Below are 18,170 nucleotides of genomic sequence, written 5' to 3' on the forward strand. Positions count from 1 at the left end.
ACAACAGAGGTAATCTTTCTTGGTACTATGTTATCAATGTTAAAAAGCTGATAGTGAATATTTTAGTTATCTTTTAAAGCCTCATTGCTCAAACTAAAAGTGTAAAAAGATTAATGATAGGCTTCACAAGAAATGCATTAATATAAGTGTGGACAGAGTAGGATTAATATCAGTATTATGACACACCATTGATGAGACTGAGGTGATTCAGAATTTAATGTATGCCTTTTACTGCCTCACTATATCCACATAAGGCCTTGTTTGCATGGATCTAAAAAGATGGCTGTGTTGTAGCATGCTGTGGTTTACAGATGGTATATAAACTTACTTTGCTGCTGCATGGTTAGTGTGGTGGCCCAGGTTCTTGCAGAGGTTTCATCTGTCTTGTGTACCATGGAGCATGCAAAGCGGGTTCACACACTTATAAAATGCTTAAGGGCATGCAGTCTACATACTTGTACTACTGAACATGAAATAAATTGTCCAATGACTTATTATTTCATTGATATACCTTAGGGGGTATAGGAGTTAAAGTGCTTAGCTGCATACTGCAGTGTTATGACTTATAGACAGCTCTGGGACTATGAGACTGTTTCCACTTACGAGCTGGGGGTACCCAGCTCTATGGCATAGAGGAATGGAGCCCTGTTTGGGACACAGATGACCTAAAATAAATTCATGGCACAAGCATTAGAGGATCCAGTGAGGGTTTGGGTTGGAAGAAATGAAGTTTTACAAGCAAGTTCATTCTGGGAAGGAGAAGATAGGATTTTCTTCTGATATCTGGACACTCTTCCAGGGATGGCAACATGCCATAACTGCAAGATAGATTGCTGTTATCATTCCACATTAGATAGTAGGGTGGCGATATCTACTGTTATTTGCAATGATGCACATGATGTTAGAGCTACATAAGAAAAAAAAATATCTCCCACAGATGCAACAACATATATGATGCTGCAAGAAGCTCTGTTCCACATTTCTAGGTCCACTTCCCAGTCAGCCTACAGACTATGGCGGTCCCAGCCATGGATCACAGTACTGGAGTACTTAGCCAGATTATCATCTGGAATGTGTACATTTGGGGGTTCAAAAAGTTAAAATAAAGGGAATTTTAGTAGTGTCTTTCCAGCACAGTAGGAGGCTCATTAGAATTCTGCTATGCTGTAAGGGATGACACAGAGCAAATTGGATTCATCCCTTAAATTGCTTACTGTCTATCATTACAGACTGCAGAGTGACATTTATGAATAATGCAGCCCCTGTGCTCTCCATATGACATAGTTAAGTCATCAACCCAAACATCTTCATGAATCATACCTCATGACTGACTTAAATAGGACACTGCATCATGTTATGGCTAAGACGCATAGCTTCATTACTAATGGAGTTTAATATTCTATCATACGATATTACTATATACCATCGGGTCTGGAAAAAAAAATGAAAAAATACATGAAAAATTATTTCTTGATAATCTCTGCAAGTGGTACAGGAGAGTAACAAGACTACAACAGTGAAATGCCTATGCAGGATCAATATTCAGTGACTGTAACATACAATGTGACTGAGGTCGCTGTCACTCTGTTAGAGAGTAATGGAAAGTGTTTTGTTGGCAACGATCCATGTGAAAGAGACTCACAATAGTGTATCAATGGTAAATAAGGGATACTTTCCATAAATATGCTTTGTCCTTTTGAATGCATGCAAACAAAGGCATCCGCTTGTCTGATTCTACATTTACTGACAAAGAGCAAACTCTAACATGTTATTACTCTCTACTGATCCTGGTATAGATATATACCTAAGGGATAATGTGAATTATGACAGCAATTCACATTTCATATTATACCATTATGCAAAATGAGAAAAGTAATGCACTCTTAGTAGAAACTGTTGTGGTTCCTAGCTACTCTTTAATCTTTAATTATTATTCCTAAGTGAGTATATTAGCACTGATACAGAGCTGCAGAAATGCACAATGTTAAATATGCTACAGCAAACAAGCATCTGACTGGGTGTGCCCACTTTAGAAAGAACATAGCTGAATACCCAAGTGTCTTTTTGCCATTTGTGTAACATGGAAAATGCATACTGCAAAATGGTGACTGCATTTTGTGTACTGTGTATTAATGATAATTATGCACTGGGGTGCTTCATAGCTGACTAAGAAAGTCTACAGTCTCTGTTATGCATATATACGCACACAGACACACAAATGTATATGTGCATACATATACATGCATGTACAGACTTACACAAACACACCCACACACGTGCACTCACGCACACACACACACACACACACACACATATATATATATATATATATATATATATATATATATATACACATATTTACACAAAGATACATACTCACACACACATACACGTACATATAGAAATAAATATAAATATACCTTGTATACTTACCTTAATGTACATATATATGTATGAGTGTGCATAAGATACATATAATATATATATATATATATATATATATATATATATATATATATATATATATATATATAAAACCCCAGTGAGCAAGGGAGAGCCACTGTTTTTGATCCTGAGAGAGGGAACAGGGAAGGTTCCCTTGTTGTGTCAAAATGTTGTGTCCATCCCTGATGAAGCTGCTTCTGCCATTAGTGGCATGACTGACCCCATGTTTCCTGTTAAAAAGAAGCAGAAAACCAAACATGTATCCACTCCTCAATTTATTTGATTGGAATAGTCTACTGGGTCTGGCTTGGGGTTTAACTCCGGCTACTGATCCTTCTTGTAAAGTAGTTTCTAGTGAAAAAAGATGGATCCTCTTTTCCTGAAAAGTTCAAGATTTTAAATCTGAACAGGAAGATGCGGGGACTGATACAAGATTTTTTCCTTGGATTTCTAATTCGGACTCAGAGGAGAGCTTAGTTTCTCTTCTCCAAGACTATTGTTGAATGTGCAAGTGTTTTTAGTGGGAGAACACTGAGGTTTCTTAGTCCTTCAGAAATATTTTTCAAGTTTCTACAGAAGGATTTTCCAGAATATATACCCATTCCTCTAGTTCTGTCTGCTTCAGAGGATGTGTGTGTTACTGCCTGCAAATTTCTTCATAGTCAGTCAGCTGTTCCTAAAAAGGCAGATAGGTTATATAAAGTTCCTCTGTCTTTTAAAATTTTATATACCATACCCAAACCTGACCCAGCAGCTATAGCTTTAGTTGATCCCACTGTTGCTAAGCATTTAGTTAATCTCAATTATGGATGGTGCAGTGGTGCAGAGGTTTGTGTTGTTGCCTCACAGCAGGAAATTCTCTGGTTCAGTTCATGGCTGAGATGCCTTCCATGTGGTGTTTGCATGTCCTCCTTGTGTTTGTGTGGGTTTGCTCTGGTGTCCTCCCATCTTACAAAGACATGTCTGGAGTGTTTCTTCCTCTGCCAAAAATTGGCTTTTGTTTCAAATCAGACTTTCCTGGTTAACAAATGTTAAATAAATAAAAATGACAAGCACTGATATTTCAGACTTCAGATTCTTCAGAAAGTACATGGTAACAAAAAACCTATTACTATAGCAAGTTTGTAAGTTTACAAGATGGATATTTGAAATTTGTCCCTATTTTTGGGACTGTATTCCCCCATTATTGGCTACGCCCAGGTTTTTTGTGCCAAGGTTGAGAGCTATGGTGATAACTGAACTCACTGAATATGTTTGGGGGGCTGTATTCTCGCATTACTGGCTTTGTCTGTGTTTTTGCTAAGAGGTTGAGAGTTATGGTGAGAACTGAATTCACTGAATATGTTTGGGGGCTGTACTCCCCCATTATTGGCTTTGTTCAGGTGTTTTGTGCTAAGATGTTGACAGCTATGGTGAGAACTGAATTCACTGAATGTAGCCATTTAAGTTTCAGTCTTCCTCTTTCATAAAATAGATGATTGATTTGTCATAGTGGCATGTTGCTCTGACTGTTTTGCACAGGGTCCTGGGTTCAATGCTTGGCAGTGAAATGTATGGTGGTAACACAACATTTTATTCTAGCAACTTTCCAATATTATACAAGCAATGTTTAAAATGTGTCCTGTTTTTTGGTCCCCCCCCCTAAATTTTGGCTTTTTCTAGATTTCTTGTGCTGCAAAGTTCAGAGATACAGCTGACTGTCAAGTAGATTTTACAGGAAGCTGAGAGCTGCAGGGGAACAAAAGTTTAGTGATGCTTATGCTGAGTTTGCTTGCATTGTTAATAACACAACAGGTAGTGTACTTGCTTTTGATGCAGAAGGCTGTGGGTTCTACTCCCACAGTAGGTAGATGCATTGCTGATACTGTACTGTATTGTAAAGGGGGTGGATGCTGCAGTCCTTTTTGGTGAAGATACCTAGTAACTCTGAACCTGTTATCAGTTTGCCATCCATTCCCTATTGCAATATTACTAGCTTATCATTTTTTAATTAAACATAGGCAATTTATTCCTCAAGGGCAACAGACACTTTATTTGTAGATGAAACATTGACATATACAGTTGTTTGCTAGCAGCAACCTCTTCATTAGTTACAGATTTCTTTAATGTGGAATTATTTACATGACTTTTACTTCTTCAGAGATTGTGCATATTTACTGATACTGGCGGACTGTAGAAGTTTGAGTAGACTTTTATGATGGAAATGTTCTGAATTGGGCAGTTTTGTCGTTATTGGTGCATACATTTTTTTCATTGTTTACTGGAAAAATGTTCTGAATTGGGCAGTTTTTTTCATTGGTGCATGCATTTTGTTTCATTGTTTACTGGAAAAATGTTCAAAACAAATTTAAAATGCCCTCTACAGCTGTACTATATTGTAAAAGGAATATAATTTAATAAAATCAGAAAGGTATATCAAAGACCACGTGTATGTTTCATGTGCAAGGGGCCTATGATTTGAAAAAAGCCCAAAGTTAATCTTTATCTGTCACTGGCAAAATGTATTTTCTTTGAATGTGGGTTTCAATGCTGTTTCAATGAATGTGAGTTTCAAGGGCAGAGAAGTTTTAATGCTGTATGTTTTCATTGTGTGATTGCATTGCTTTGTTTAGCAGATGTCTTAGTGTTTGTGCTGTAAAATGCAAAATAAAACTTTCAAATGAAGTCCAAATCATCGTAGAAGTAAATCAGTATGCACAATAGTGTTTATGGTAAATGGGGTGAAAGAGCCAAGTAATGGTTTATTGGAATAGCTGAAGGGGGGGAGGCTCCATTCGACGATTGTTTTGTGAGGGGGAAGGGTGGCAAACTCAAAGACAGCCCCAGCTGAACTATACCTCTCAACTGTCCAGATTTTCACAGAATGAATATATTTTTGCTTCTTATTTTTGGTTTGTTCCTCATTAAATGTGTGGTTTTCTGGAAAATAATTTAGGAATTCACTAAATAATGACAGACACCGAGTTTCAGACTTCATAACCTTCAGAAAAATGCATGCTAAAACAAGACTTGTTATTCTATCAACCGTCTCAGTTTATACAAGGCATATCCAAACCTTTGAACTGTCCCCGATTTTAGCTCAAAATGTTACTCTTCCCCTAATAATCCTGCCGCAAAATGGCAATTTTGGAAGAAAACATGTAGGGTTTACAATTAAGAAATAACTGTGATAATCAGAGTTATAGATTACTTTTATTTCAGAAATGCATGCAGATTATTTTATTTTGTCAGCTGCTCACGTTAGCAGTACTAATATTAAAGTGTCCCTTCTTTGACAGGTTTACAGCTGTATTGTGTGGCTATTTTATATTTTTGCATCACATTTTTGGTCCATTTTTCATAAAATTGTGTTTTTTTGGCAAATTAGTAGCAAATCATTAAAGACTGAAGTTAGAAAATAATGACAGACATTTGTGTTTCAGATTTCATACCCTTCAGAAATTCATACTAATGCAAGACCTACTACTCTATTACCTTTCTAAGTTTATAAGAGCAATATTTAAAATTATCCTTATTTTTGGGCCTTGTCCCACTTCTATGTATGGCTTTGTCCAGATTTCTTGCTCTGAGGTTGAGAGGTATGACAAATGTGTCAGGGCCATCACAGTCAGCCAGAGACATTTCAAATTGTGACATACTTGTTGCATCCCACTGCCTCATGTAGTGTGACTCTGGATGTGTCCAAGCAAGGCACGGAGTAGTTATGTAGTGTAAATGTGCAGAATATCCCCCCATCCAAGGTAGGCACAAGTAATACAGTGGCTTTTCATCTGTCCTTGATTTTGCATAATGGTCTGGTTTGTCATATTTTTGTACTGTTGACTTATGCTTCTTACTCGAAGTGCCTGTTGCTCTGCGTTTAAGTAGCAATGCTTTAATGACCATCGGGTGAGCTTGTCTGAGATCATAAGATGCAAGTAAGCTTTAATAAGCATACTGTTAAAGAATTGCCAACATTGAAAGCCTTTCTGTTGTTGCCATGCAGAGAATATTTAACTAGATAATGTATAAGCCTTTGGTTTTGAAATGCATATGACAGTATCTGTAATAAAGGACAGGATTACATTATTTTAAGAAGCTCATTACACTTGTTGGAGACTTCTAGTCATCTCTGCAGGCTTTACCCGTAAACTAAACAGAATGCCAATCATGTGTGGTCCATAACCTGTACAGTAATCCTTTAAGCAATGTACATTGAACCTGTTTCTTGTTTGCTTTTCATTTTTTACTTTGATCATGTTTTCCCCATGAAACAAGTAGATAGTTGTCAGGTGGCAGGTCTTTTCTAGAAAAGAAACATTGTTACAAGTGGGGGCATTGCATAGATTTCTACTTTCAGCATGTTACTTGGTACTTTTAATAAAGCTGAATATAAATTATAATTAGAACTGCAGTGCAAGGAGAAGTGGTTTGAGTTGAGTGCTGCTTGCTTTCTTTATACTTGATTTTGACTGGCATTCCAGTAATGTATTTAAAAAGTAATTTATTTTTTCATGCCTCACAACCTTTTTGTTTCCACCTAGATATTAAGTAAGTTGTCATGCAGCCAATGCATTGAAATATTTTTATTCTTCTACACTTCATTTTGTCTTGATTGGACTCTCACAATGACGGTTTGGCACCCAGGGCAGCGTATTTAATTAAAGTTAGTTTTTGTGGTTTTGAGCATAGCTCCTCCCCTTTATAGTTGGCCACACCCCTTCCAAATTGACCCCACCCATTCACCTGTCTCCTGCAACCCCCCTTTGATTTGAAGTCACCAGCCACCACTGGTGTTAGGGTAATCAGATGGAAGAGTTGTTACACAGGAAACATCATCCAGGGCTCTGTACAGGTAGCATATGCATATCATCAAAAGTCTCCCAAAGGTATGTGTTGCAATGTTCAATGGTATACTGAGATCAGGGCTGAAGCCTACAGACAGTATTAATAAAGATACATGTGGTGCACAAGCAACACCTCACTCCACTTCAGGCCCACCATTCCCATTTTTACCTTGCTGGTGCCAGTTTACGCCTTTAGGTTTGCTGTTCATTAGTAGGAACTAGGCCAGTACACATGGTATTCTGAATTTGGAACACTGCAAAATAGCACTCATGTGTGGCCCATAGTTGTCAAGTATCTGCAATAAGGCTGAGAATGGGGACGGGTGTCATCCTGAAGCACAACAGTGAACTGAAGCATACATCCAAAGCTCACTAAGAATGGCTGTATCTGAACAGAGACAAGGTCATGAATTGTGCCAGACATAACCCTAACTCCACAGCAATAGTGAAGGCACTGTGTGACCTCCAAGGGCTGTGCACATGAGCTGACCTTGCAATCCGGCAGAGTTGGGGGACATTTGTTGGGCGGAGTGACCAAATAATAGCAAGTGAAGACAGGTTATGTTAGTATACCCCTTCCAGGAATAGTGACTGCTGTAGTTCACTTAACAGGTGCTGCAACAAACCATTATGTTAAGGGTGTGCACACTTATGCAACTCACATATTGTATGCATCTTAGTTGGCATCTGCACGACTAACACATTTGTTTGATACTGCATTTGATTGCACAGGTCATATGTCACATATCAGGTGTGTGTAATATTAATATATGCAGTATTGTGGTCCCACTGCATATCATGGAAGAGGCTGGCATGTCAACAAGGGTGTGTACACTCCTCATATCCACATTAAGCTTTAAAGGTTGTCATTGTAAGCAGATTTTATTACTCATACATGCACTGCTGATAATGAGATCTGCAAATCAGAAGTCAGGCATTAACTATTGACATCAGTCATAGGTTCATAGGTTCATAGGTTCATACTAGGCTATCTGCCCGAGGGCATTTACAAGCCTAGCCCATCGTTTTGTGGCTTAGGCCACCCCTTTAGTATGGGGAACTATACCCATTATTTTTCTGTGCCTCTGTCGAGCAGTGACACTGAGGTAATCCCTGGGGTATATCTGCGATCTCCCATCCATTGGTCAAGATTTCTCTTGAACAAGGCCAGCGAGGTGCTCTGCCTCACATGTACCGGGATTTTGTTCCACAGCATAGGGAGTCTTTGGGTGATGAATCTATCCCTCCAGCACGTCCTATTAATAGCCGTGTCAAGGTTTAAGTCTCCGCCCTTGTGGCTCTGATGGATCTAGATTTTTGAGGTGAAGCATATTCATCAAATCTGGGTTTGACATGGCCTTGTATGTTAGGCAAAGGTCACCTCTGAGCAAGTGCGACTGAATAGAGCTGGAGTTCTTTCAGTCGGGCAGCATAGGACAGATTTTGAGACCCTTTATCCTTTGGTGAGGAACTTTTGTGGCCTCTCCAGCTGCTGCAAGTGTCGGGTCAGATACATTCGAATGGGGCATTGTACTCAATCATTGGTCTGATGAGTGATGAGTAAAGGGAGACTATGACCTCCCTTGATCTAGATGAGAATCCCTTCATGATAAGGTGGGCAATGTAGAAGGTCTTCCTAACTACTTTAGCTACATGGGTGTCGAATGACAGACTACGATCAACCTGGGTCCCCAGGTCCCTGATAACTTCTTCTGTAGTCAGTGGATTGCCACCTATTTGGTAGCTAGGGTAACCTTGTTTTTCCGAAGGGTATGACTATGCATTTTTGGCATTTAACTTTAGGCGTGGCTCTGGCACCAGTTATCCGTTCTGTGAGACCCTTCTGAAGGATATCTGTGTCAGATGTGTTTTCTACTATGGCCCAGTTTGCAGTCATCTGCAAACTTTGTCAGCCATAACCCTCCTGTGTTTGCTTGTACTTCGGAAAAGTAGATGCCAAACAAGAGTGGGCCCAGGACTGAGCCCTGTGGGACACCACTTGTGACAGGCTTTGAGTCTGACATGGCGCCAGCAGCTCTGACCCTGTGGGTTCTGTCACTCAGCCAGTTTGCAACCCATCTTGTGATGTATGGGTTGACATTTAAGCTGATGAGTTTTTCAATGATACCCGAATGGGGTATTGTATCGAAGGCCTTAGCCAGATCGAGGTAGGCTGTATGGACTGCCTTTCCCTCATCAATGGCTTTGGTGACTGTTTCAAAAAGTCAACCAAGTTTAAAAGGCATGATCTGCCTTTGACAAAGCCAAACTGGGTTGGATCCAAAGTCTGCAAATTCCCTATGTCTTTATTTATGAGGTCCATTATGATCCTCTCCATGGCTTTGCAGATAAGGCTTGTCAAGCTAATGGGCGGTAATTTCCAGGGTCGGTGGAGGCACCGCCTTTGTGAAGTGGTACCACAGTTGCAGTGCGCCACTCCTGGAGTGCGTATCCAGAGGTAAGACTTTGATTAAACAGCTGTCCTAGCTGTGGGTTTAATTCCTCATTGAGTTCATGGAGCACACAGCCGGGGACACCATCAGGTCCCATGGATGCTGTGTTTTTGCTTTGGAGAGAGCAGTTCTCACTTGGGCTGGAGATGTTTGGGGGCTGCAATCGTTTGGTATAGATATCTCTCCTTTGGGGAGGGGAGAAGTTTGCACTGAACCTGTCAGCCAGTATGTTGGCAATGTCTGTAGGATCAGTAATCTTCACATCATTTTGAACTAGCTCTGAGCATATCTGTGAGTTTCCTCCCAGGTTTCTAACATAGCTAAAGAAGGCCTTATGATTGTCTTTTGAGTCTTTAGCTATTTTTCTCTCGAAATTTGCTTTGGATGATTTTATGAGAGCTCTTAGTTTTTACTTATAGTGATCAAGGGTGTCTTACCTTTTAAGGATTTTGCTCTATCTTGTAGTAGCTTCCTCCTTTTGTTGTAGAGTTTGTTTATGGCTGGGGTCCACCAGACTGGATGCTTGCCTTTGGTACAAAGAGTCTTTGTTTTGCTTGGGATTGCCTTATCCATGCAGTCCTGCAGGTGCTGGTAGAAGGCATTTGTAAGTGATTCAGCGGCTTGAGTACTGTTTTCCTCGGCTCGGGGGCCTTAAAGGAGACCACACTAGTCTTTAGAAGTGTGAAGTCGGCTTTGAGAAGTTCTTTACTGTGGTCTTTTTATTTCAGGTGGGGTGGGATGAGGACCTCCAGCGAGATTAGTTTGTGGTCTGATCTCACCAGTGAGGGGTACACCTCCGTGTTGAACATTGTGCTCCCATGTTCGTGATGATGAGATCAAGTATGTTATCTCCTCTTGTGGGGATGGTGACTAGTTGTTCCATGGCATTTGAGTTTATGAATTCCAGGAACTTTTGGGCTAGGGTGTTTGGGCTTGAGTAGTGTTCCCAGTCTATATTAGGGTAATTGAAGTCACCTAGTATGATGGTGTTTGGTGATACATTTATCCCCTCTAGTGTTTTCAGGAAGGCCATGTGAGGTTCCTGAGTTTGTGAGGGTGGCCTGTAACATGCTACAATTTGCAGAGCAGTCTTGCCTATGGTTAATTGCACCTGGATGGTCTCCGATGCATCGTGCGTTGCCACCAGTCTTGAGGTGTGGGTGTCCTTGATGAATATGGATACCCCCTCCTTTCTTGGTATTGTCCAGATTTTGGGGCCGGAACGCATGATATGAGGTAAAACCTGATAGCGCGGGGTGCTCTCAGGAGCCTTGAACCAGGTTTCTGTCACAGCACAGACATCGATGTTCTCCATACTGAGAAGGGCCTCGAGTGCGTGCATTTTGAGATTTAGACTTCTGGCATTGAGCAGCATTACCCTTAGTTTTTTCCTTTTTGTGTTCTAGGGTGGTAGGTTTAGAATTTGAGCCTTGCCTAAAAAAGGCACTATGGGGTGGCAAGAGCCTTTGCCAATATCCGAATCCCAGGGTGACAGGTGCAAGCCGTCCCTTGAAGCAGCGTGGCTTGTCCAGCATGTCATCCCAGGCAGACAGACACTGGATCCCCTTTGAATGACACCAGTGTTTAAGCCAATTGTTAAAGCTGATCATCTTATCTCTGTATTGTGGCATCATTCTTGGTGAAGGTAGGATACTGCTCAAGGTCAGGGTCATACCTGTCTGGGCTACATAATCAGAGAGCTCCTCAATGTCTCTTTTCATGTAGTCCAAGGAGTGCCTCAGGTCGCTTACACCAGCGTGGACAATGACTGAATCATATTTGTACCTGCTGTTGAGAGACCTGAGTGCTTGCTATGTGGCGGATTCTAGCGCCCGACAGGCAGCTTACTGTGACCTTCTCCTTACTCAGTCTGGTGGCGGGACGTCAGTGTGTCTGACTATGGAGTCACCAATGACTAGTGTGTCTGGCATTGTGTTTGGCCTTAAGGGCTGTGACTGTTTGACACTCTGACTGTGAGGTCTATGTGTTGCAGGTGTTGTGTTCTGAGGTGGTGGTTGTTTGGGTGTCTGCTTTGGTGGCCTCTGCTGTTTTGGTAGATTTTTGATCAGAGCCTCAGTATGTCTTTGTGTGTTTATGTGTATGATTTGAGGTTGTAATGGTAATATGTGAGACTGGGTCTATAGTGTGTGTGGTAACCTTCTCCTCCTGACTGGTCTTGCCAGTCCTATGTTGAGAGAGCTCAGCCTCCAGTTTGGCGTGTAGTTGCATCTCTCGCATGTATTTGTGTTTTGTGGGAGGAGGAGAGGGTTGTCTGTGTACATGAGGCAGTTGTAACATTGCCTCAATATTCCCAGGTTCACCAGCTGAGCAGGAGAGGACACTAGCAACTGATCCCTCGACATGCTAGAAGGAATAGACAAAAAACTTTAAAAAGATTCCGGGGACGTGGGTGACCGAGAAATGGGGGTTGCCTTTTGGGGTACTATCTATGACAAGAGTGCGTATCAAGGTAATAAGTACTGTAGGAGCAAGTGCTACGTTTAACAGATAGAGAATAGTCTACTTGGAGTCAAGTAGAGATGATCTTTTAATTATAGGATACGCTGATTAGATCAGTAGTATAGTTCGAGGAAGGTAGTTTTAAGGAAAATTTGAAGAGTGGACTTTAGGTAGCCGAATAGTTTAAACCTGCTTAACCGGCTGCCCTAGTGTGCAACAGTAGCAACTCAGCAAATCGGGCTAAATCGGGCTAAATCAGCTAAAGCGTGCTTTATAGCAGGGGCTGGAAAAGACAGGAAATGACCCAAATTGGCCAACAAACCACAAGTCACTGCCCTAAACCACTCCTCCGAGGACAAATGAAGGAGTTATGGAAATGACCCTAGTGGCCAATAAAACTACAGTTTCAAGTCAGTAACCACCTCTCCGGGGGCAGGGAAGCTGCTCAATGTTAGTCACTCCCACTGATAAACACAGAGACCCTCCTTCAGCCCAAGCAAAATGGCCTCACAGAAACTTTCAAACAGTTCAGGAACAGCAAGCCTGTAACTGAACTTTTAACTCTCAGAAAAGTGGGAAAAAGCAAGATTTTTTTTTGTTTTGTTTTTACAGAGATAGCAGAGGTTCACAAGTAATATCAAGTTATAACAGTGCAGTAAATGACCCCACACAAGAGTGCTAGGTCAAGGACAGAAAATATGCAAGTTTTAAGAAAAACGATTTAAAATTAAGTGCAAACAGGAAATTCAGCAAACAGCTTTTGGTTGTGCTCTAAATACAGCTACTAATACAGAAATCAAGTTTAACAAGCCAGAAAATGCTCAAGCTAGGCAGCTATGCAGAAAAACTTAGCAAATAAACAGAGAAAAATACTTAAAATCTCAAAAGTGGCTCCCTTCTTCTCTCAGCGTTTTTTCCTCTTGGAGGGTGCTTCACCAACAGCCAACAAGCCTGAAAAGACGCTCAGACCACGGGCAACTAGGTTTTAGAGAGGAAGATGAAGGAGTTATGGAAATGACCCCTAGTGGCCAATAAAACTACAGTTTCAAGTCAGTAACCACCTCTACGGGGGGCAGGGAAGCTGCTCAATGTTAGTCACTCCCACTGATAAACACAGAGACCCTCCTTCAGCCCAAGCAAAATGGCCTCACAGAAACTTTCAAACAGTTCAGGAACAGCAAGCCTGTAACTGAACTTTTTTAACTCTCAGAAAAGTGGGAAAAAAGCAAGATTTTTTTTTTTTGTTTTGTTTCTTACAGAGATAGCAGAGGTTCACAAGTAATATCAAGTTATAACAGTGCAGTAAATGACCCCACACAAGAGTGCTAGGTCAAGGACAGAAAATATGCAAGTTTTAAGAAAAAAACGATTTAAAATTAAGTGCAAACAGGAAATTCAGCAAACAGCTTTTGGTTGTGCTCTAAATACAGCTACTAATACAGAAATCAAGTTTAACAAGCCAGAAAATGCTCAAGCTAGGCAGCTATGCAGAAAAACTTAGCAAATAAACAGAGAAAAAATACTTAAAATCTCAAAAGTGGCTCCCTTCTTCTCTCAGCGTTTTTTCCTCTTGGAGGGTGCTTCACCAACAGCCAACAAGCCTGAAAAAAGTCCTCATATCATCCCAGGTATGTGTCAGACAAACACATATGGGCTGTGAGCAACAGAGCAAACATAACTGCCACACATATACACATTCAGCAATGGTGTGTACACTCATGAGGTATGGTGCACAGTACATGCTAGGGTGCTGTACAGGTGTACAGCAGTACTGTTTACATGGGTGCAGTGTGTTCCAGGGGAAGGGGCATCACCTACTAACACAACTCATGCATCACAGAGATGTATAATGTTGGTAACAAGGATTGAGTATAGCTGCAGTGCCTGCTGTTGAGTGCCATATGTCATGCATGTTGACTGTTAGGTAATGAGAGGTCTGTGTAATATCTTTGTGCCACCTCATCTGTAAATGTGTGTGTGTGTGTGTGTGTGTGTGTGTGTGTGTGTGTGTGTGTGTGTGTGTGTGTGTGTGTGTGTGTGTGTGTGTGTGTAGAGGTAAGCAATAATGTACAGGTCTTAAATTACATTTTTTGTTTTCCCCTCACATGTGGCGAGGTGGGTCAGGGTCCCTCCTGCAGGCAACCTGATGCCAGTGTCCATACAGACTCTGACAATGATGATAGGTATGGTGAGGCACAGGCAGGGTTATCAGGGGCTGAAGCTGTGCCATCGGTTGACAACCCACTTTTATCCACCCCATCCCCACACACAGTCACAATGCCCATACATACCCCATCACCAGTGGCCATAGATGAGGGACAGTTGGCGGGTGGTGGCATGGGACAGGACAGTGTGGGGACTATGGCAAGTGTGTCTGTATACAGCAGCCATAGCCAGATGAGCGGTGAGGTACCACACAGGCAGATATATTGGGGTGCTCCTGGGAGGGCTACTGGCCATCATGCCCCTGGCAGAAGTGCCACACCAGGTGTCACCAGGTGCGTGTTTTGGGCCATCATGGAGGCACAGGCATGTATAGAAAGTTACACCAGACAGATTCTGAGGCTCCCAGAGAGCTACTCATTATGCTGTACTTGACAACATCCATGATCTTGCAGGTGCCCACCGTTATTTTTCAGAGGTCCTGGATAAATGGTTGGGTGGGATGGTGGGAATCCTCAACCATGCGGTGTCTGTGTTAGAGCATGTGGTGGGAGTAGGGCAACAGCCACGTGGACATAGGTCAGCAACACCAACAGGTGGAGGTCTATGTGGACATGCAATAACTCCCGGCCACTCCCGTAGTGGCAGTACCAGCAGCAGCACTGCAGGGGGGGTGCTGTCCACACCACAACACAGCAGGCCACATGCATGTGGTCCTGGACGGTCCCAACAGGGACATGGATCCAGCGGATAATTGTCATAATCAGGGGAGAGTACCATATCTGGGCGTCTACCTGGTAGTGCCAGTGGAACCCCTGGCAGGCATAGTTCCCATATCCATGGCTGGAAATGGTGAACTGTACACCCTGTCATGTATGGTCTACAGCTGTCCAACAAACTCCTATGTAGGGCAGCCACATGGCAGAACTGTGTGCATACATACACACACACATCACCAATACAGCTAGGGTACCTCTATACCTACACACACCACATCTGCACAACCCAATTGATAAAGAACCCCCTAACACACACATGATGTCAACCAAATGGCTCAGCCTAGGCCTCTGGCAAACCCACAACACACCCTATGCATATGATGATACCTGTGCCACATGCCTGTTATCCATACCATCGATGCAGGGACATGCTAATATGGTTCTGATGCACAGGGTGAATGTACTAAGATTTAGCAATGTAATGTTGTTTAATGTGTTTTCAGCTGGAATGTTTAATGCTTACATGTCATGGTGTGTAGCTGTCCAGCCATGATGCATTATAGCTGTTATTAACACTGACTGATTGTGGTCTCCATAAGGTATTCTGTTTGTGTTGTAGGTGCAGGATATTTGTCTGGTGTCCTTTCCTACAAGGGGTATGGCACTGTGGTGACACATTAACTGTCTCATATCCTGGGTACAGCTGAACACAAGTAACAGGTCTGTATAACAGTTACTGCATGTGCCACATGGCTGATAGGTCTGAGGGGGTGTATACAGATGAGTGCATGGTGGCTGATGTCAGCAGCTCTTCTACAGTGGACGATGGTAAATGTACTGGGTGGCACACACCAAATGTTTGTGAATAACACACACACACACAGAGGTGTTGGTGTTGATGCAATACACAGAGAATACTGTACACATGGATGTACTTAATTTTGCAGTGAACTCATTTTGGCATATGTAATTCCACCAAGACCAGATAGCCAAAACACCACATCAGTAAATAATCAGCCTGCCAGTTTAATGTCATTGATGATGGTACTGGCAGGGTATATGTCCTCCTCCCCAATGTAGTGCAATCCTGGAGTTGGTAAACATAGGTGTGCTGGTGTGGGTGGCACAGCCCCCCACTTTGGAGGGTGTGGGGTGGCGTAGAACCACACATAGTGTGATTAACAACTACTTAACCTGTTAACATAAACTGTACAGTATAACAGCAGACTAAGCGGGGGGATACACACAACAATAACCCCAATGTGGGTAGCTGTGCCCACAACAACCACACCCAACTATATATACCAACTCCAGTATCGCTGTACAGCTGTAAAGTGGGGAAGAGGGCATTTACACATCCACTACTAGTTTTGATGGAATGACTTTTCCAGAAGATGATTCCTCTGAAATGTTACCTTTTGCCAGTTAGTTCTCGGACAAATGATCTCCTGGGACATTTGTCTTCTGCAAACTGAAGTAGATCCCTTCAGATACACACACGCTTACTTGGCAACACTGAGAGTAGAACCCCTACCTAGGTACTTATTGCTACTAATGTGTTTTGCCTTAATTGCACACACCACAGAGCTTTTAGGATGAGGTGTGTCCTGAGTTTCCTGTTAAGTGAAGAACATCACCAGGCCTTGTACAGTATGGTAGTGGGGGATGTACTGGGTGTTAATGAACAATACATATTATGACATATTGTCATATATACATTGACAAACACATACAGTCATATACACATTTGACAGACCTGGGTTTAGCAGTGCTAACTACCATGTCAGTGAGTCTATACTGTTAGGGAATTTTTGCACACAGCACATGCATCATTGGGCTGGATAGTGTAATCAGTTACCTGTATGGTTGATGGTGACAGCGGCCCTCATATAGTGGACCTTGGGACATGTACTGGGCGTACCATGGTGTAAAGGCAGTATACCCAGCACCCACACCCCATATTGGATATTGTACTCACTGAAACCCATGATAATGCTCTGACATACACACAATCACACATTGACCAGGACTACAATACAAACCCTTGTCTATCTAATCAGTGCTATTACAGGGATATGCATTTATTGCACATGGCACAGGGATAGTAGGGTGAGGGTTTGTCATGGCTCTCCTAATGTCTACAACATCACCATCCCTTATAATGTATGGCAAGGTTTATTGTATTTGGAGAATGTGGCCTCAGAATGCTGTCGCCTACAAATATGCACAGTCACACACAATTGCACACACATACCCACATTTGCCAGGACTCATAGGGTAACCCATAACTATCTACCCATTTGTAGAACAGTGTTATGCTGGTACTGCAAGTTCCAGGTAGCCCATAAGGTGAAGAGTGTAACAAGGTACATTTAATATGAATTACAGCAGCAGCCATTTCTAAATATAGCAATGGGGGGTGTAGTGGGTGAGAAGGCCCTCAGAGTATTTTCAACTACAAGATTACAAACACACAGACACTTTTATTCTCAGTAATGCACACTGACACATTTTTCTGTACTGAGGTCCATAGGTGCAGGTGTTCCTAGGTGTCTACCAGGCTAATGTCCATGGACAGCTGAGAGGAGTAGGGCATGTGGGTATACTGGTATCATATTACCTGACATCTGTCAGCAGGCCATGTATCAACCGATGTCAATTGAGTGATCTCCAGGGTGACACTTAAATTCAACATCCAGTCATCTGGTTTCCTCTTGCAGAGGCCCAGTGAGGTGCTTCAATTGACATGTATGCAACATATATTGCATAACATAGCCAGTGTCTGGGTTAGAGACCTGTACTCAAGCATGCTCTGTTGACTGTGGTAGTCTGGTTGAGGTATCCATGGCATGTGGTGCATACATGGTGTGGTTTCGTAGCTGTGGCATTCATAACACAGCTGGGCAGACATGTCAGAGTCAGTCAATCAGAGATTGCCTGTAAGCAGCCAAGATGGATACCTGGCATCTGTACAAATGTACAGAGGACAGACAGAAATTAGCTAGCCGACAGCTTATGCATTAGGATGAAAGTTTTGACAAATAGACGTCTGACACTGATAGATATGCCATTACCACATGACACCAGTCCGCAATGACATGTCC

The sequence above is a fragment of the Protopterus annectens genome, chromosome 3.part1, assembly GCF_019279795.1.
Source record: "Protopterus annectens isolate FY-2018-M chromosome 3.part1, PAN1.0, whole genome shotgun sequence".
In the NCBI taxonomy this organism is placed as follows: Eukaryota; Metazoa; Chordata; order Ceratodontiformes; family Protopteridae; genus Protopterus; species Protopterus annectens.